This window comes from Microcebus murinus, chromosome 24, assembly GCF_040939455.1.
Source record: "Microcebus murinus isolate Inina chromosome 24, M.murinus_Inina_mat1.0, whole genome shotgun sequence".
NCBI classification, from domain to species: domain Eukaryota; kingdom Metazoa; phylum Chordata; class Mammalia; order Primates; family Cheirogaleidae; genus Microcebus; species Microcebus murinus.
In genome coordinates this window covers 9,746,739-9,768,626 of record NC_134127.1, presented here as the reverse complement: position 1 = coordinate 9,768,626, position 21,888 = coordinate 9,746,739, and the positions used below count along the sequence as shown (strand labels likewise).

At 36.0% G+C, this 21,888-nt stretch overlaps 1 long non-coding RNA gene across 1 annotated transcript in view; it reads left to right on the top strand.

Annotated features, from left to right (window-relative positions):
* LOC142864095 (uncharacterized) overlaps positions 1–21,285 on the top strand; it is a 102,460-nt gene extending 81,175 nt beyond the window's left edge. Inside the window, exons 4-5 of the long non-coding RNA XR_012914691.1 lie at positions 20,055–20,124; positions 21,199–21,285. This is a non-coding gene — a long non-coding RNA (uncharacterized LOC142864095). The remainder of the gene's footprint in view (positions 1–20,054; positions 20,125–21,198) is intronic.
* Positions 21,286–21,888: the final 603 nt, after the last annotated feature.

Sequence of the window (21,888 nt, the reverse complement as noted above, 5' to 3'; positions counted from 1 at the left end):
GTTTTCTATGACTATAATTTTGCCCTTTCTAGAATCTTACAGTCTTTTGTGGACAGCTTTTAAAACTTATAATGACTTTGAGATTTGTCCATGTTGTATGTACTAATAGTTCATTCCCTTTTATTCCATTATGTGGATGCATCACAATTTGGTTATACATCACAACCTGATGAACATTTGAGTACTTTCCAGGTTTTTGACGTTCTGAATAAAACTGCAATGAAGATGGATGTACAAATCTTTGTATGAACATATGTTTTACTTTATCTCATGGGAAAATACCTGGGAATAGAATGGCTAGACTATATAGTAGATATATTTTTAACTCTTTCAAGTGCCATACTATTTTTCAAAGTGGTTACATCTTACATTAACATCAATAGGATGTGAAAGTTTTACATTCTCTGCAACCCACCAAAACGTGGTAAGGACAGTCTTTTTAATTTTAGCTATTGATAGTGGTTGCAATTTGCGTTTCATTAATGACTAATAACACTGGTCATCTTTTTCATGTGTTTATGTAACATCCATACATCTTCTTTAGAGAAGTTTCATTGAAATATTTTGCCAACTTTTAATTGGGCTATGTTTTCTTATTACTGAATTTGGAAAGTTCTTTTTATATAAAGATACAAATCCTCCATCAAATGTATGCTTTGCAAATATTTTTTCCCAATCTACAGCTTGTTTTGTCATTCATTTTCTTCATAAAGCATAAGTTTTAGTTTTTATGAAGAATTCTTTATCATTTTCTTTCTTTTATGGATCATGCTCTTTGTATTGTTATATCAGAAAGCAAGATCACAAAGATATTCTCTGAATTTTTCTTCTAGATGTTTTATAGTTTCAGTTACTTTAGACCTATGGTTATTTGTGTTCATTTTTTATATGGTGTAAGATTAAAGTTCATTTTTTTTTACATATGAATATCCAATTTTTCAGCATTATTTGTTAAAAAGATTATTGTTTCCTCACTATGCTGCTTTGGTACATTTGTAAAAAATCAGTTGTCCATATGTGTGTGGGTTCATTTCTGGACTTGGTACTTTTTTAATGACCTCTTTATCCCATCCACGTACTAACCAGGCCTGACCCTGTTTAGCTTCTGCGATCACACGAGATTGGGTATATTTAGTGTGGTATGGTCATAGACAAATGGTCATAGACGAATTGGGTACATTTAGTGTGGTATGGTCATAGACGAATGACTCTCTGTCTTTACACCAGTACCACCCTATCTTGATTTCTGTAGCTAAAACCAGCTACATAATTTGTAGAGCCCAGGGTAAAATGAAATACGGGTCCTTTTGTTTAAAAAAATTAAGAACTTAAAGATAGTGACAGAAAGTATTAAACCAAGCACAGGGCCATTCTAAGAGTGGGACCTTGTGCCATGACATAGGCTGCACAGCCCTCCTCTTCACACTTTTGGAGAATTCAGTTAAATGCGTAATAGGTCATTTGAAGCTCATTACTACTATTTTTATTTTTAAAATTATTTTTTTCTCTATGTCCTTCATTTTGTCTAGTTTCTATTGTGATGTATTTAAGTTCACTAATCTTTTCTTCAGTGCTGCCTAATTTGCTGTGAATCCCATTGAATGTTTATTTTACCTTAGATACTCTGTTTCCATGGAGAAGTTTTATTTGGGTGATATTTATATCACCCAAATTTTTTTATTTACTGTCCTGCCACCAATAGCTCCAGGTTGTAGGCATGTAGATGTCTGTCTGCAAATCTTTACTAATGTCCCTGAAATCTTGACAAGGCCACTGTTCACCCTTGCAAACGTCCTTTGGATCCAAAAGATGGTCTGCTTTACTGCATACCTTAGAATCTGAATGTTCAGGACCTCTCAGGACATCTTTTTGTAAATATGAAATATAGTTATATCTATTTTAATGTTCTTATCAGTTAATGCTAACATCTAGGTCAGTTCTGGGTTGACTTTGAATGATTTTTCTTATCATCATGGTTCATTTTTTTTCCCTGCTTTTTTGCATGACTGCTAATCTTTAATTGGATGCCAGACATTGTGATTTTCTATTGTCGGGTGCTAGATATTTTTATATTCCTACCACTGTTCATGAACTTTGTTGTGGGATGCAGGTAAGTTACTTAGAAATAGTCTGGTCTTTCCGTTTGTTGTTTTTAAGATTTGTAATGCAGGACCAGCCTAACATTTAACGTAGGGCTACTTAATTCTCACCAATGAGCCAAAATCCTTCTGTGAACTCTGCTCAATGCCCCATGAATTAGGAGGTTTCCAAGTTTGGCTGTGCATAACAAGAGCTATTCCAAGCACTATGTGCATGCCTGATTGCTCTTAAACCTTTTGGATGTCTCTTTCTGTGGACTCTGGTAGTTTCCTTGCATGCATGTACTGATCAATACTGAAAGAGGACCCTGGTGGACCTCCAGGAGTCTCTCTTTGTTCAGCATTTTCTCCTCCACTTTTCTTTCCTGCAAACTGTGGCCACCTTTGCATGGATTCTGCCCCTCTAGTCTGTGGTCTAGAAATTCTCTCAGGGCAATCCTTCTGGAACACTCACATGACTTGCCTACTTTGTTTCATGTGTCTCTGGCATCCTGTCTTTTGTAGTATCTTGAAAACCACTGTTATATCTGTTCTGTCTGTTTTGTTTCCTTTTCTTGTTCTTTCAGGTTGGAGGGTAAATCTAGTCCCTTCTTGACTGGAAGTAGAAGCAATTCTCTTACTCTTTTTACCTTTTTTATATTATTCATCTCTTACTCTGGCATTTGTTTAGATATACGTTTATTTTCTCTCTTGCTAGAGGTCAGTTACTCTGTTTTGTTCACTTTTTGTTGAACATTAATGAATAAATGAATGAAGGGTATGACCTAAAGGAGATTATGACAATGATCATAGACATTTTGAAGCTTTCTATAATTAACTATCACGTTATCTTGACTTATAATTATTTCATGTTAATCATCTTTTCTAAAGAACTTGCATATTTTTACTGATAATTGTACACTGTTTCTAGTGGTAAAGGGAAAGCTCTTTCTCCTCAATTTGCAGAAGAAAAAAGAACATTTTAATCTGTTTTTAGAGTATCATTAAAAGTTGGTTTGTATTATGAAAACAGTGAAAACACTGAAGCTTTTCATTTTGTTATCAAACACTTAAGGCACAAATTTTAATTTGCTCCTGGGGAGTTTGGTGATAATTATGAGAATTATGTTACTTAAATATAAAGTCTTAAGATTTCTTTTTTTTTTTTTTTGTCTGTTCTAAGAGGGCCCAACCTTTTGTTAATGTACAAGTTTTTTGAGGATTAATCAACAATTTTCACAAACTGTCCAACCTCTCATTACTGTTAATTTGTAGCATGAAAGATCCCATTTGTTTTATGATGTGACAATATCTGTAACTATAATAGTTCAGTTGTAACAAATTTTAATTTTATTTTAAAATGCTGGCACAAGGTAAAATTTCAAATGTTATAAAATTCTTCTCTGCACTCAAATGTCTATAGCAGTGCAATTCACAATTGCAAAGATGTGGGATCAAACCAAATTCCCATCAATTTGTGAGTGGATCAACAAAATGTGGTGTATGAACACCATGGGATACTATGTAGTCATAAAGAAGGGTGATTTTTAATGCCTTTTGCAACAATTTGGATAGAACTGGAGACCATTACCCTAAGTGAAGTATCTAAAGAATGGGAAAACAAACACCACCTGCACTCACTACTAAATTGGAACTAACCAATGAGCACACATGTGCGTAGAGGGAAGTAAAACTGAATGGAAATCAACCGGGGGGAGGAGAAAGGAGAGGACAGATAAAACCCTACCTAACTCTTGTGAACCAAGCATTAAAAAAGCAATTAATGTAACCAAAATTATTTGTATGTGTAATACTTTGAAAATAAAAAAAAATAAAAAAATAAAATAAAATTCTTCCTTTCACGCTATCTAACTTTTGGAAACCACTGCTTTGTGCTTGCTTTGTTTCATTAACATGTCTTACAGATTTTTCTCTATTAGCTTTTATAGTTCTATTTTTCTTTTAATTGCTGCAGAATATTCCTTGTGTACATGTATTATTATTTACATAATCAGCCTCCCATTGAAATTTTAAATAGAATTATTTGTCCAACTAAAAATATTAATATCAACAACTAAAAATATTAATTTCAACCACACCTATTTTACATTTGATATGAAACATCTGTGAACCCCTTAGGGTTTATATTTAATTTACTGAATTTTCTGGACTTTTTGGACCATTCCAATTGGCACATTTAGATAATTTCTGGCCAAGGCATAGCATGAGGGATTTGAAAAGTCTACAAAAGCAACCTCTACAAAAGCTTCTCTTGGCAAAGGACAGCTCAGAACCAAGCCAGTAGGTCTTTTCAGCTTCACTGCATTGCCTTTGGAGCCATGAGGTATCCTTTCTATGGGTATTTCAGAGACATGCCACAATTCATATTTGACTGGTGGGATTTTGTAGTTTGGCATAAATGAATACCACAAATAGGTCTGGTTTGGTGACCATGCATTACAGAAATGTTTAGATTAAAATTTTGAATATTTGTGAATTTCAGGTTTTTTGAAATTGATACCCATGAAATCACACATAATGTTTTCAAAAGCAAGGTTTAGTAAGATTCTAATACTATTTTATAAGGTGATTGATCAAAGGAACTTTTGAAAAAATAAGGAAAGGAAGACCATTTTGAAAATTACACAAATGTGCCAAATATTTAATATTTCTTCTCCTAAAAGATCTAGGTGCTTCCTTAGATATTGTCAGATTAAATGTCACTACAGCCATGGAAAAAATGACTAGTGATGGGAATTAGAAGCATCTGTAGGCTTTCTGGTTTTCTCCAGGAAAAAAGAAGGGACAACTATTTATTACTCAAGTTCTTTAGGAAAGTGACTTAGCATACATAGTCTCCTATAATCCTCACAACAACAAAGTGAGGGAGGTATTATTAGCCCTGTGATTCAATTACTGTAACAGTTTAAACAAGGCCATATAGCTAATAAGTGACAAAGTCACCCAGATCTATCTTTTCCCAAATCCTGTGGGGAAAAACTTCTTTTCCTCCAGAAAGAAGATTTTTTTTTCCACTTTAGGATACTTCTTATGTGCATGTATGTATGCATACGTGTGTATAGAGAGTTCCTCTCCAAATCTCAAATATTCCTATATCCTAATAAGGAAAAAAATCCACATAACCTGCATTTTTTCAGAACAGAAAAGAACATAAATTTTAATGTGGTATGAGCCTACTACTTTGTACCCTCTACCAATTTGCAAAAATTGATAAGGGGTATAGTCCTGACTAAGAATTTTATGTTGTTCTTTCTAATCCTGTGAAAAATGACACTGGTGTTTTGATAGGAATTGTACTGAATCTGTAGATATCTTTGGGCAGTATGGACCTTTTAACAATATTGATTCTTCCAATCTATGAGCATGGAATGTTTTTCCATTTGTTTGCGTCATCTACAATTTCTTTCATCAGCATTTTTTACTTCTCTGTTTAGAAGTCTTTCACCTCCTTGCTTAAATATAGTCCAAGGTATTTTTTTTTTGCAGTTATTATAAATGGGATTGAGTTCTTGATTTGATTCTCAGGTTACTGGTGTATTGATATGCTACTGATTTGTGTACGTTGATTTTGTAACCTGAGATTTTACTGAATTCATTTATCAATTTGAGGAGTCTTTTTGGAGGATGTTTAGGGTTTTACAATATAAGATTATATTGTTGTAAATGGGGATAGTTCAACTTCCTCATTTCTAATTTGGATGCCCTTTATTTCTTTCTCTTGCTTGATTGCTCTGGCTAGGACTTCTAGTAGTATGTTGAATAGAAGTGGTGACAATGGGCATCCTTGTCTTGTTCCAGTTTTTATGGGGAATGCTTTCCACTTTAGTCCATTCAGTATGATGTTGGCTACGAGTTTGTCGTATACAGCTTTTATTATTTTTAGGAATGTTCCTCTATGTCTAGATTGATGAGAATTTTTATCATGAAGGGACATTAGATTTTATCAAATGCTTTTCCTGCATCTATTGAGATGATCATGTGGTTTTGTTTCTAATTCTGTTTATGTGGTAAATCACATTTGTTGATTAGCGTATGTTGAATCATCCTTAGATCTTATATCCTTACATCCTTACATTCTGGCATGAAAGCCACTTGCAGATCCTATGTTCTGGAACAATATGCCATGTCATCCTCTTTAATAATCATGTAATTTATTTGTAGGAAGTAAGGTATACCTATTTGATTATTGTCTTGTTATCTAAAATACATACTTCAATACAAATCTTTAAAAATTTCCCTTTTCTAATTGAGAATACGTAATCATTTGAAAAAAAGTTAATGAAATTTAATAACTATTGAGAACAACCTATTTTGTAACTCCTTTTTGAAACCAGAAGGCACTGTTCTGTTTGATACATCTTCTTAATCAAAAATACTTTCTAAGGTCATGATTATTATTCTTTAGCTAATTCAGTCTCAGGGTGTGTTATTGGTGAATGTGCCTGATTGAGAGTCATAGGCAAGTTTGGGGACCCTTTGACTTAGGAGTTCACAGTGCATTTGAACTCCTCTGTCTTGGGCAATGCCAGGATTAGATCAAGTATTTATAAGCTATAAAATGTAATGAGGAACAAACCTTATTATATGTAGACAGTCTTTTAAAATCTCATTTTAAATTAAAATTTTTATATGATGCTTAGGCATTTTAATGACAAAAGCGATTTTGATAGGAGCATTAACTGAGTAGAAAAGCACAATGTGGATGTATCATTCCCATAAGTAAGATGAGGCAGAAGTCTAGCAATTGATACCAAAAAGGCACTGAACTGTGGCTTGGCTGAATCAAAGGCATAGGATCTAGGTATAAAATAAGTTTTTTATGCAAAAAGAGTTTATAAACCTCAAAATGAGGCTAGTGCCAAACTTTGCTTTAATATGGGTAAGTTAATACATAAAATAAGATTGCTGGTGGGAGAGGTTTATAAATTTTTTTCTGTAAACAAATTTTTTTTAAACACCCTTAAGCTGGAGAAAAAAGCAACTGCTTACCTGTAAATAACTGACACACTAATTTTAGATAATTCTTTTCTAGGCACGAACCAAACCTCATAAGAACCACTATTATGGTAATTCTTTGCTTAGTTTGAATTGTCTCAGGCAATTGCCATTTGTTCAAACATTATATTACTCTGAAAATATCCTATAACTTAACATTTCCAGTTTTTTGGCTGTTCTTTTCTTGATTTCTTCAAAGGGTTTCTTTCCAATACTGCTGTAATTTACAAGATGCATATTTTCCTATTGCTGTCTGTAATTCTGTGAAAATAAAGTAATTGCTCAGAGGGTAGCAGTATGAATGTAAAAATATGTACCAATGGAAGCATTAACATAATTTAACGTACATTCAATGAAATTAAGGCAGCCAATAAGGAATATAATTCTTATTTATTTTGAAATGATGGTAATGAATGGCTTTGTTACCTATTTTATAAATGGAAGCTCCATACTGACCTAAGCTCTTTTAAAATTCTATGGACTATATAAGCTATTCAATTTTAAGTTCTCATTGTTGAATTCAAGCTTCTTTGGTTAGGCAAAGAATAGCAATAAATACCATAAAGAAGAAAACATAATCTAACTTTTCCTGAACTCTATATAACATTGGCCACTAATCTATATCATTATATGGTGAAGTTATGTAAGCAGAATGGAAGATATACCTATATCAAGGTGAAGTAGGTAGTAATGTTTATTTTAAATTCCATGGAGTCATTTAGATTGTTTTAGTTTTATAATTTGGTCTGTTTTGTTACTGCCTCTATGATTCTTATTTATTTCAAGTTTTACAGTATCTATTTCTCCTTTGAGGGAATGTAGACAACTGATAATGGATAGAATTTAAATTATGGGAAATAATTGTGGTAAAAGAAATACATCAGAACTAATACTTGGGTGACTACCTTTTATTAAAATTAAGTGTCAAGTAAGCTAAGATGTCCAAGAGAGAGCTGAAAGGTTAGGAATTAAAGTTTAGGTGATACTCATCATTTCTTAGAAATCAAGACATCAGTTTTCAATAGCATTTTTATATACTAGTAATATATATATATATATATATTATATATATATATATATATATGGTACTTGGTACAATAAAGATACATGGCTTTCTGTGTCTTGAGACATCTGTCTTCATGAAAGAGAGGAAGAGTTCCCATTTCTACTTACAAGTATGAATACACGTCATCATGAAGGCTAGCTGTCATTTGTTATATACAACATACGTGCTTCTTTGACTTTTTTCTGGATCTATACAACTAGATGACATTTATGAGAAATGAAGTGTACTGAATTCAACTGAGAAAGTAGAATACTGTATCTCCATTAACTTGTGAGAGGTTTCATCTTTCCAAAGCTTCTCCAGACAGCCCAGCGATCCTGAACACACCTGGTCTATGATAGTCATTTTCCAATTAATAGTGCACTGAGTTGATAGCTAGTCTGTATATGTTTCAGTACACACATAGGAATATATAGGCAGGTACTTTTGTACTGGGTCCTTTGGAAACATTCTCTGAGACTCTGAGCTTTATGTGAAGGAAGTTTATTGGGGAATGATTTGGGCAACAGAATAAGGAAAAATAAGAAAGGGCAAAGGGAGAAGTTGAACTGTGATGCATTTGTACTAGAATCTCTGCCAATCCCTCAGGGAAGGGGGCTCACCTTGGGTGAGGTAGCTCTTATTGCCTGAGGCTGATTCCCAAGGAGGGACTAAGCTCTGAACCGTTGGCAACCAGTGTTTCTGGCAGCGGATGAAATGAGAGCCTCCATCCTGCAGCAGGGATCTGGGAGGTGCTCTATGGCATCCGCTGCAGGAGATAATGTAATGAACATCCAGAGTCAGATGGGCTGGTTTGAAACTTGCTTCTACTGTATAGTGGCTACGTGATCTTGGGCAATGCTTAGCCTTTCTGTCCCTCCGAAGTGGGGATAAGGATTCTGCAAGTGTGTCACCGAGTTATTGCGAAAATGGATGAGTTAACGCGTAGAAAGCATGTAGCAAGCAGTTCTTGGAAAATGGTGAGCACTCAACATTTGTCAGCTATTGTTATTAAAAGCTGCTATAAAATAATGTACCTTTTTTTTTTGAGACAGGGTCTCACTTTGACACCCCAGCTGGCTAGAGTGTCATGGTGTCAGCTTAGCTCACAGCAACCTCAAAATCCTGGGCTCAAGTGATCCTTCTGCTTCAGCCTCCAGAGTAGCTGGGGCTACAGGCACACACCACCATGGGGCTACAGGCACAAACCACATGCCTGGATAATTTTTGTATTATTTTGTAGAGATGGGGTCTTGCTCTTGCTCAGGCTAGTCTCGAACTCTTAACCTCAAACAATCCTCCCCCCCCACTGCATGAAACTTTTTCAAACCATCTTACCTGTATGACTATTTGTTCCTGTTTAGGTCAGCTGGGACTAATTACAAAAGAACCCCAAATACTTAGTTGTTTAAAACAGTAAGGATTTATTTCCTGGCCAGGCCATATATATATCATGTGTTGACTGGTGTTTTTTTCTAACTCTAGGAACCAGGCCACTAGAGAGCTGCCACTAGCTGGATCATTGCCATTGCTCTGGCAGAGAACAGCGATGGCATTTGAAATGCATGCTGACTGTTCAAGCTTCCACCTGGAAATGACATGAGCCATTCCCCACTCACATTGCATTGGTCAAGTTAAATCACATGGGTACACATACCTGTTAGTCGGGGAGAGAAAGTGTGATCCCACCCTTTTCTTGGAAGGAAAATTAGACATATGACAACACTAATGACTGGTACAGCCTAATTTTTTAAAAAAATTATCTGGGAGAGTGTAAAGTTGATTATGAAAGGAACTTTTCTTGAGCACTTATCATGGTCAGGCAATGTGACAAAGAAGCAGTACTGTGTTATAGATATACAGTAATATCCCAGTATTGTACACTGTTGAGTACTGAGGCTTAGGGAAACTTGATCAACCCAGCTAGATAGTGGTGAGCATACTCTCACTCAGGTCAATCTGATAGCAAAGCTCACACTCATAACCACCACTCTGTTTCCTCCCAAGAACTTCAGTTGATATTAGCATGATTCAAAAGATTATCAACATACACTCTATTTATTTTTTGGAATTGCTTTCACAATCTATGATTTATTATTATTATTTTTTTGAGACAGAGTCTCACTTCGTTGCCTAGGCTAGAGTGAGTGCCGTGGCATCAGCCTAGCTTATAGCAACCTCAGACTCTTGGGCTCAAGCAATCCTCCTGCCTCAGCCTCCTGAGTAGCTGGGACTACAGGCATGTGCCACCATGCCTGGCTAATCTTTTCTATATATATTAGCTGGCCAATTAATTTCTTTCTATTTATAGTAGAGACAGGGTCTCGCTCTTGCTCAGGTTGGTTTCGAACTCCTGAGCTCAAACGATCCGCCCACCTCAGCCTCCCAGAGAGCTAGGATTACAGGTGTGAGCCATAGTGCTCGGCCAGAATCTACAATTTAGAGCAGGGTACCCCAACTTATGGTGAGTTGTATAATTATTTGATTATATTATGATGTAATAATAATAGAAATAAAGTGCACAATAAATGTAATGTGCTTGAATCATCCTGAAACCATGAATTTTATATTTTGTAACATGAAGATGTATTCACAACAGCTCTAAAAGGCTGATGCCTGCATCATCTTTTAGCAGAAGAAAAACCATGCTCAGTAATGTTACATGACTTTCCTAAGTTCCTGTGGTTGGTAATAGCATGTCAAATTTTGAAGCCAGTTCTTCTGATTTACTTTCCATTGTTCTTTCCACCCAACTACACTGCTTATCACCTTTGTTAGAATAGAAGCAAATGTTCATTCTTTGAGAATAAATTTCAGTTTTGGAAATAGCCAAAAGTAGTACAGTATAACCAGTTAGATAACACTTATTTTGGATTAAACAACGAAGTATACTTCTCAGTACTTGTTTTGAGGTTCATAAACTGGCATATATCATATATCCCTGAAATATCTGTTTGATTAGAGAAAAATGCCTAAATATTTTAAAAACACATATTTTGACTACATAGACACGCGACTCTTACATATGTTAAGATCAGAACCAGATCCAAGGAAATTGAAAACAGAAACTAGCTGAGAGCAAAATGTGCAGAGTTCAAACAATGGCCATGTTTAAAAACTGAACTTCTGTTTTAAGTGATTTTTAATGAAGTCTAGTATGCAAAACTCAGTTTGTGATTTGGCCCTAAGAGGGGTTATTTATAAAGGTGGATGGAGAATGAACAGTTATTCCTACCCATTATGTGTTAGGTGATTTATTTCATTTAATCTTCATACCTGTCTGTGAAATGGACAGTACTTCTATTTTAATGATGAGGGAAAGACTCATGGTTTTCAGTAACAGATTGAAGATCACACAGTCAGAATCACACAGACACAGTAGGATGCAGAGCTCCAATTAGAATCCAAGTCCATCTGTTTCAAAGCCAAGGTCTTTCTTCCAAACAAGAAAGACAAAGGTCTTTCTTATTCCTTTTTCCAAGGGATAAGAAAGAAGGAAGGTAAAGTAGGCTGAATGATGGTTTCATTCATGAATGGTTGTTCTGAGGGTCCTAGTGGTCATAATAAGAGAGGGGAAAAAATCATAAAGAAGAAGTAAAACTGTTCCCTTTTATAGACCATTCCCATAGGAAAAAAGCAAGAATTTCCAAATCAACCATGAGAACTAATAAATGGATTTAGTAACAGCACAGAAAATAAGGTTAATAAAGTTAATATGAAAGAATCAATTATTTCCTTAAGTAAAAGGAGCAACAATTGGAAAGAAACATTTTTAAAAATCCAATTTATATGAGCACCAAAAATATAAAATACATATGAACAAATTTAACAAAAAACAATCCCACTACATTGAAAACTGTAAGGCATTGCTAAGAAAAAAATAAAGGAGACCTTAAGTAAATGATTATGGATTGGAAGACTCGATATTGTTAAGATGGCAGTTCTGCCCAAGTTGGTCTATAGATTCAATGTGATCCTAATAAAAATTTCAGACTATAGAAGAAACTTCTATAGTCTTCTAAGACTGTAGAAGAACTTCTAGAAGAAAATATAGGAAAATATCTTTGCAAACTTGGGTTAGGGAAAAATTTTTGAAGCAAAAGATACATGTAACATGAAAGAAACAATTGACAAATTAGATTTTATCAAAGTAAAAAAAATGTTTTATGAAAGACAACACTAATAAAATATAAAGGCCAGCCTCAGACTGAGAGAAACTATTCACAACACATATATCAAGAAAGTGACTTATATCTAGAATATGTAGGGTACACTCACAACTTGGTAATAAGACAAACTAAGAAAATGGGCAAAAGATATGAATAGACACTTCACCAGAGAAGATATTAATATATGGATGGCAAATAATCACATTAAAAAGTTGTTGGGGAAATACCAGTTATAACCACATTAAATGTTCCTACATACATACGTACTAAAATGGCTAAAAATGTAAAAATCGACCATTCCAAATGTTGGCAAGAATGTGGAAGAAACTGAACTTTAATACTAGATGGAATGTAAAATTGTATGATAACTTTGGCAAACAACAGTTTGGTAGTTTCTTGCAAAGTTTTATGCTTACTACACCACCAAGCCATTCCACTGCTCCTGGACATTTACTCAAGGGAAACAAAAACATATCTTCACCTAAGGACAAGGTACAAGTGTTTATAGAGCTTTACTTGTAATATCTCCAAACTTGAAACAATGCAAATGTCCCCCCATGGATGCATGGATAAACAATGTGTGATATATCCATGCAACAGAACACTATTCAGCAATTAAAAGTTATGAACTATTGAACAGAGAACAACATGTATGAATCTCAAAGTAATTATGCTAAATAAAAGAAGCCAGGCAAAAACAGGGTATATACTGTATGACTTCATTTTAATAATATTTTAGAGAATATAATACGTAGTGACAGAAAAATCAGTGATTGGGGAAGAGGTGAAGGAATAGATGGATTGTAAACAGGCACAAAGAAACTTTTAGGGGTGATGGAAATGTCTGCTATTTTTATCATGATGATGTGTGTACATATATATCAAATTACATACTGTAAATATGTACAGTTTTGATAAAGTTGAAAAAAGTAGTAGGTCCACAGATTTTCCAGCTATGGAGCAGGTTAGTTTCCATTCTTAGGAAGTCCTAGGTTAAATTCCAGATTAAGATGGCACAAATCTAATTTTATTCATTTCTGATACCAAAGCAAAACTATACAGAGGGATTTTTTTTAAGGTACAAACCCACAAGAATGGGGAAATGCCAACAATAAAATTTTGAAACCTTGAATGAGATAGACAAGTAGTAAATTACCTGAGAATGCCAAATCTTAAACTGCAAATGAATAAAGTCAAGGACTGACTAAAGTAATGTTGAAAAAAGACTCAGGAGTTACCAGCACCAACTTTTAGAAGTTGGAGTCAAAGAGTGAAGGTAAATAAGAGAACTGTTTGCGACCTGTTTTGGAAGCAGTTAGATGCCTAGATCCCCATCACCTGCTCCATAATCCTATGCGACTGCTCCTCTCGACCCTGACATAAAAGTGGAGATTTATTCTTTGGAAAGGGTAAAGTGGGGCCTCTGGACTGGGGACATCTGGCATAACTAAGAATAGAGGCAGGTACTGAAAACAGGGTGTTCAGGGTATACATATCTAGTGAATCCTAGCTTGCTTTCCTCATTGGCTCAAGAAACAATGGTGGGCAGGACTTCCCTTATACTCAGGAGACAGAAGAATCTTCTCTATGGAATCTGACCGATCCAGGAGGAAAAGACCCAAAGAGTAATTTTGAAGGTTCCAAATAAATGGCCTACCCAGTTCTCTTACCTGTGAAACTCTTGGTACAAAAGATCTTCCTTTGAGCATATAGCTTCCATCAACTTTTTAGCTCCCTTTCCTAAATATGAGAAGACAACCAAGCATTCATTACCAGATAGCTGAGGAAATTTTCTAAATGAAAGACAGCAACTACAAGGGAAAAGTGCAATTTGGCGGAAACAACATTTTAAAAAAATCTATCATTAATATTTGCAGAAAGATAAGGAAAAATTTTATGTATAAAGAAAAGGATGTTGCAAAATGAATATCCAGAAATGAACTTGGAAATAAAATAAAAATCATTGTAGAAAAAAGAAAATACTCAAAAGAAGATCTGAGAGATAAAATTAAAGGAATGTCTTCTGGTAGGTACTGTAAACCCAAAACCCAAACCAAACCAAAAGAAACAATAGAAATGGACATTATGAGAGAAAAAATAAGAAAATCAGAAGACCAGTCCAAAGTTAAGGAGTTTCAGAGAGAAATTCCAGAGGAGTGAAGGGGAGGAGTTCACTAACAAAATAATTCAAGGTCATGCCCTAAAACAGAAGGATATAATTTTCTAGAATGACAGGATGCTGCAAAGTCATTGAAAATTGATCTACACCGAGACTCATAGTGATATTTTAGAACACTGAGGCTAAAGAGAAGATCCTACAAGCTTCCAGAGAGGGGACAGACCAAGTTATATAAAAAGGAAAATAAATTACTAGCCTCAGATTTCATAAAAACAATATTGAAACTATAAAACAATGCAGCAATATCTGTTATATCCTAAGGGAAAATAATTTCCAATCTAGAAATATATACTCAGCCAAGCTGTCAATGGCATGTAAGGACTGTCTCAAAGCATTTACTCCCATATACCCTTTTTTGGGAGACTATTGTAGATGCATTCAATTAAAACAAGTTGGTGAATGAAAAAAAGAAAAAGAGACATTGGATCTAGGAAATAGGAGATTCAGCTTGGGAGTAGAACAAATTCCTCTTGTTGGGTGGTGAAAAGAAATCTGAGGATGACAACTATCAGGCATAAAGAGTAATTAGTGGAGGTTAAAGCAGGTCAGAATTTCAGGGAGAGATGTCTTCCAGAAGACAAAGTTGATAGATTAGCTAAGGTAAAGTAATGTATTGATAGAGTATTTAGACAAATAGGGAATGATTTGAGGTTGACTTAAGGATAGGTACATAGAAAGTTGAGCAAATGAGAGAAAAACTCAAAACAGTTATTAGCTCTAGGGTAAATAAAGTATTGGGCAGTGAAGAAATTTTAATTATAATTTATTACATAGCTCATTTCTGAATTACATACATAGGGTATGATAATGCAAATACTGAATATCTAATCAAAATCTTGATTTAATGTGCTAGAATGGAGTATGGGGAGTGAGCATGTATTTGGGAGCTAGGAGGAGAAAAAGAATTAAATTGTTACCTTTCATTGTTAATAGATAATACCTAAAATTGTAAAAAATCTAGAAATAGCAATATAAGCATGTCCTTAGGGTCCATACCAAGAGTCAGCTAAGAGTTGAAAGTGATCACTTTATGGGTAGAGAAATGGAAAGTGTCCTGGGATTCCTGTTTGTATTAACACATCTTACAGGGGTGGCTTACTCTCGAATTATGTGCATGCATCACTTTGATAAGAAACAAAACAATTTTTAAAAGTGTCCTCAGTTCTAGAGTTTTTGACCTCCAGAAATTTCTAACCACTGGTAAAAACCTCAAAGAACCTCTAACATTCCTCCCAAATATTTGATGAGATCATGGATACTGAAACTAGGCTCTTTGCTCTCAGATCTCTAGGGCAGTTTCAAGAATGGCTCACATCTTACACAGCCAAACTCCTGGTGAATGAGTAGAACATTGAGAATACCCAGACAATATTAGCCCTTAGAAGGGTTGGCCATAACTATGTTTTGCTACATTGAGGATAGAGACAAAAGAAGGGTAGTTCTACCATCAACTAGCTAATGACCAGAATGTTCATGTTTGAGGCAGAGATATTCACCAAAAAACTACAACATTAAGTAGGTGAGTGTTATGATCTAAATGTGTATATCCTCTCAAAATTTATATATTGAAACCTAACTCCCAAGGTGAAGGTATTAAGAGGTGAGGCATTTAGGAGGTGAATAGGTCATGAATGGGATTAATGCTTTTATAAAAGAGGTTCAAGGGAGCCTATTCACCCATTTGGCCATACAAGGACACACAGAGGTGCCATCTTTGAAGCAGAGAACAGGTCTTCACCAGACATCAAATATGCTGGTGCCTTGATCTTGGACTTCCCAGCCTCTAGAACCATGCAAAATAAATTTCTATTGTTTGTAAGCTACCCAGTCTAAGATATTTTGTTATAGCAGCTCAAATGTACTAAGACCATGGAAAAAAAAGATGTTAAGGACAGGTAACTTCAGAGAAGTTGTCAGATCATAAGGAAGATCTTAGTCTTCATTTGGATGATGAACTACTTTCAAGGGAAAGTTTGGTGTTTTGTATAAAATAGAAGATTCTGAAAATACTTCTAGATGAAGCACTATGGCAATAGTGTTCATTTGAAAAAGTTGAACTTTATAAGGAACTTTTCCTTCTATGACCTTTCTGTTATTTGTAAAGAACTTAGGTTATCTCTAACGTAGTGTCTCATGTCCTTTGTTTGGAACTCAGGACACAATCTCCTACAGAAACAATTGCAGGTGGTTGGATCTACAATGTCAACACTTTAATAACTCTTTCATCCCTGGTTGCTACAACAGCACTGAACTAAACCAATTTTTCCATGGAGAAATATTCAAATATGCCTTCATACTGGGCAGCCAGGAATACTTGTGACCACATTTTTGTAAAGAAAATTAAAAACAATAGATGAGATGGGATCAGAAAGAGAGATGCTCTTTAAAGGTGGGAGTGTTACTGTTGGGAAAGGGTAGATTAGAGCAGTGGAGATTTACCTCTCTTCTTTTAATACCTCTTGGCAGAACATATACTATGGTATCCAGAACCCATTCAACATATGATTTGATCTAGTTCCTAAGTTAGAAGAGAATAAAGTTATAGTTAGAAGCATTTCTAGGTAGTTGAAGAGACAAGGAGAGTAGAATATCAGAAAGTAGCAGGAAGGAAGGAGAGTTCTTTGGTTACGTGGCATTCTGGCTCAACAGCTAGCTGAACATCTATCTGTTGCTCAATATCGCATGTGCTGAGCTCATATAAATCAGAAACTGCCTGTATATCATGTTGATATCTATCTTGTCTATCTCACAAAAACTATCATCAATGAGTGGTTTGAAATTTCACAATTAGAGAATAACAAAGTTGAAATGGTAAAATTATAAACTCTAAGATGCTTAATAACTAAGAGCTTTTGCCTCGGGGGAGAGGAACAAACCCAAGAATTATATATGAACTTAATGAAGAGAAAAATAAAGAGTTGATCATTTTCTAAAATTCCAGAACAACCATGAACATAAGTGGGTGCTCATAATAACATATCAAAGGATTCTCAGTCTATGAAACCCAGTTTTAATCAGTTTATCATTGCATCTGCATCTTAAATATCAAGAGAAAATAATGTAATGCTTTGGTATTTTCCCAAATATTTGTTTTAAGTAGACTGAATTTTCTCATAGATCAAAGTGAAGTATACAGACGTTCTCTATCCTATCTAGGAGATTGAGTTTTTGGTTCATCTTTCATACGGTACTACTGATTTCTGTAAAGAATTGCCCTTCTCCCCTTTCATGTCATAGAACATTTCAAATAGTTTCCTGGCCGATTTTGTTAGATTACCCCAATTCCACGCCTGGCACAAGATTATATAAGCAATGATGTCCTTTGTGGACTCACGAATATGTGGCCAGGCTTGTCCTGGGATCTTTACCCTTTTATTCCCTTACTTTGTGACTCACCCCCAGCCTGGACAGAGGGAAGACATTCTGGAAGATTTGCAAGGAATGAATACAGGTAATGAGCCCTTGGCTTACTGGCGAGGGCTGTGGCATTTCCCCCTCCCCTCAGGTAAAGGAAGAGTGTGCCTCCTCTAACACCTTCTTTAAGCCAACCAAAGGGACCGCAGGGAAAATACAAGGAGATAACAAGACTATGTAGAAGAAGAGGGAACTGGCATTCCCGTCCCAGCTAGAGACTTGGTGAAGTACGGAAGCCCTTGAGCCTCCCTGGGGCTTCCAGAAGAGTATAGGATGGTGGGTGAGAAAGATCTTGAGCAAGTGCTCCTTGATGTTTGCTCTATCCATGAACATGGGCTCGCTTCTGAAGGCAGTAGGGCAGCTGGAGCAGCTGTAATGTTGGCAAAATAAGAGGGCATCTGAGCAGTAGGTTGCCTTTCCATCATTTGGCATGGGAAGGATGTTTTGGTTTCTCATAGCTTAAGAGAATGCTGGGAAAGGTACAGGCTACATTCAGAGCACCTGGCCCCACAGATGGCTTGCTGAGGCAAGGGAACACTGTAGTAGTAGGTTGACATGGGAGGCAGGGAGATAAACCCCTGGTGATAGGTAAGGGAGAATTTCAAGATCTAAGCCATCAGAGGACCACCTTTGTCTGGGAATTTTGCAGGAAGCAGCTTGCAATGCTCCTAAAGAAACTTCCCATGTACCTTACGAAAGTGCTGGTGTTAGGATGTCTGATCAACCAAAGGTCACTGATGGCCTGCCAGTATTAATCAAGGGAAAACTAAAACGCAGAGTAATTTAAGCCAACAAAAAAACCTGCACCTTTTTTAAATCTCATCTTCCTCAACCCTGACCCTGGAAAAGCCAGAAGAGGGAGGAGAAGAGATGGGAAGGAAAGGGCAAAGAACAGGCCATTCTCTTCTCTCTCACTGCAGCTCTGAGTTGAGGTAGTGGGGGAGCAGCTTTGATTTGCATGTGAAATTCAACTTTGATTTAGACTGGACCCCATTAATCCCTGCATGGACACCCCCATTAATGACATGGGGCTTCTTTACCTACCTGAAAGAAACTGGAACCTATGGGATCTGCCTGAAACAAGGACCAAGAGGTGGAAATCCAACAGGGCATACTTAAAAGCAGTGATGGGAAAAAATTAAAGCCATTTCCCACTAAAGTCAGACTGTTCAGTAAGCCAATTACACTGGGAGAAATTATGCAGTGAGGTTATTTTGCTGACTGCTGAAAAGGCCCTTTGGGGATAGTATGCTCAGAGCATGAGGATAGGAAGTTAGCAGGTTCCTCCCATGAAGAATCAATGTTTGGGGCTTAGTCTATTGGGAATGACTTGTTTCCAATACTAAAGTCTCTGTGCGTTTGTTTACTCTTTAACATGATCTTCATTTATTGCTTCATACATTCAAATGTTAAATTGCCTTTGTCTTACACATACCAAAGAGTAACTCTAAGACAGTCGTCACTGTGCTCAAAGAGAATAAAGCTACAGTAATTCTTATGCCACCTACTATGTGTAAGGCACTATTTTAAATGTATTATGCATATTAATCTAACCTAATTAATTTAACCCTGAGAGGTAGGTACTGTTATTATTTTACAGGTAATGAAACTGAGGCATGGAAAGGTTCAATAATTTGTCTAAAGCTATGTAGCTAGTAAGGGTTGAAGCTGGAATTTGAACCAAGGAAATTTGGCTGTAGAGTTACGTCACATGCTATACTGTTGCTCATAATGTATTTCCTCTAATACAGATTGTAATTTAGAAAATGACTAAGTTTAAAGATTAGATTACAAGGAAGACTCACGTGGCCTGTGCACAGTGGAGAAGGCTTAAGACTCACATGTCCAGTGCACTGGCGAGGGGACCCCAAATGGGAACTCTTAAGGACCTGGAATTGAAGGGCACATTCGTCTCATTTTAGAGATTCACCTATTTGTAATATCCATTATCATATTTTCTTTGGTCTTACTGCCCAGAGACATATTCTTTACAATAAAGCTTTACAATTCTTTACAATTAAGATAGCTTAATAGATTTCTTTATTCTTATTTTACAGCAGGCATCATAATCTCATTTAGACTTTAAGCCTTAGGAGATGTCTGTATCTGTGTATCGTCCATATCATCTGTGTCTCTATATTTGTATCTAACAGTTTTGGTGAGTCCTTGTGGAGTTGTCCTGGAACTCTGGAACAAATGTCTTCTGTGGCATTCTAGGAAAAGGTGATTAAAAGAAAAATCCTTTAACTTTCATGTTCCAATTTGGGCCTAGGGAAGATCGTAGCTATCGAAAAATGACACATCCAATAAATAAGAACAATTTTGGGAAGAACAGTATTCTAGGGGAAGAATGACAGGGGAGGTTACTGAATGCTGGCTTAGGGGCTGACACTTCTTAACTCAGAGTGGGGTAGACTTACTTTGTGGAGAATTTAGCACCCTAGCTGCTGAGAACTCAGCATTTCTAAAGTGCTAAGATTCTGTACCCTGTCACTTCCTGAAATGGTTTTTGAAAGGAGAATCTAGGCTACCATCTTTTTACAAAGGTTTAATGGAGAGTTTTCAGTTAAACTATTGTGACTCATGGACAAGGCATAGAATGGGGAGAGCCGATGCCTTGAGTTCTAAACCTCCTTCTGAAAACAACTTGCCTTATGATCCTGGGAAAGGCAGTCGGCTTTCCTGAACCTTTTTTTTTTTTTTTTGAGACAGAGTCTCGCTTTGTTGTCCAGGTTAGAGTGAGTGCCACGGCGTCAGCCTAGCTCACAGCAACCTCAAACTCCTGGGCTCGAGCGATCCTCCTGCCTCAGCCTCCCGAGTAGCTGGGACTACAGGCATGTGCCATCATGCCCGGCTAATTTTTTTATATATATATCAGTTGGCCAATTAATTTCTTTCTATTTATAGTAGAGACGGGGTCTCGCTCTTGCTCAGGCTGGTTTTGAACTCCTGACCTTGAGCAATCCGCCCGCCTCGGCCTCCCAGAGAGCTAGGATTACAGGCGTGAGCCACTGCGCCCGGCCTGAACCTTTTTATCATTCATAAAACTAAGGGCTTTGGACTAGATATCTAGGACTCGTTCCCAGTCTAACATTTGATGTATTTCTCTGTGATTCAATGCATAACCTAATGGGGAAGTTTATGACATTCTAACATGGCATGCTGGGTTAGAAACTGGATAATAAAATGTTTATCTCTACTACTCTTTCATGAGTAGATCTAGTAAAAATGGACGTGAAATTTACCAGTAGGGCAGGAAGGTAATTATTTCTCTTGTTTTGTTCTCTTTTATTTCAGGCTCCACCCCTTGAGCACCTTCGATGACCTAAGTAACAAACTCGCTTCCATACTGAGACTTTCACTGAAAACTTGAGAATAGAAATTGGCATAAAGTGCAGTAATTATGGTTTTCATGGAGTTACATTTATGTCAAGGAGTTCAGAGCATCCTACTATTAACGCGAGGACTATGCTAAAGTAGAAGAATCTGTAAAACCAAAGGAAAACAAGTTTCACTGACAAAAGTGGAAGCATTTTATTTTTATGGAAACCGGTGAGCAATTCCACCTGAGTTCTAAAAATCTATATTTCCTCTCTGTATGACTGAATGTACCACCGATGGCCAATGACTTTCAAGGGAAGGATGATGTTAAGAGCTTCTATGGGGAAATAATGAAGAAATTGTCAAATTCTCAAAAATTGAGCATCAGGATTCTACCTTTGAGACTCATGACTCAGGATCTGCCCATTCTTTCTTCTTTATTTGACATAACCATAGTGTATGTTACTATGAAGGGTTAGAAAAAAAATCTATTATAAAGATGACCATTTAATTCCCTATAAGTTTTTCAAAAGTTTATTCTTGGGTTTTATTCACCCCTAAGGAAAATTCCTTAGAAAATTTTTAAAAATATCTAGTGAATCCTTTTGGAATAAGTGGAAAGCAAGCAGAAATATTGTTTACTTTGACCATGGAGAGAGAGAAAAC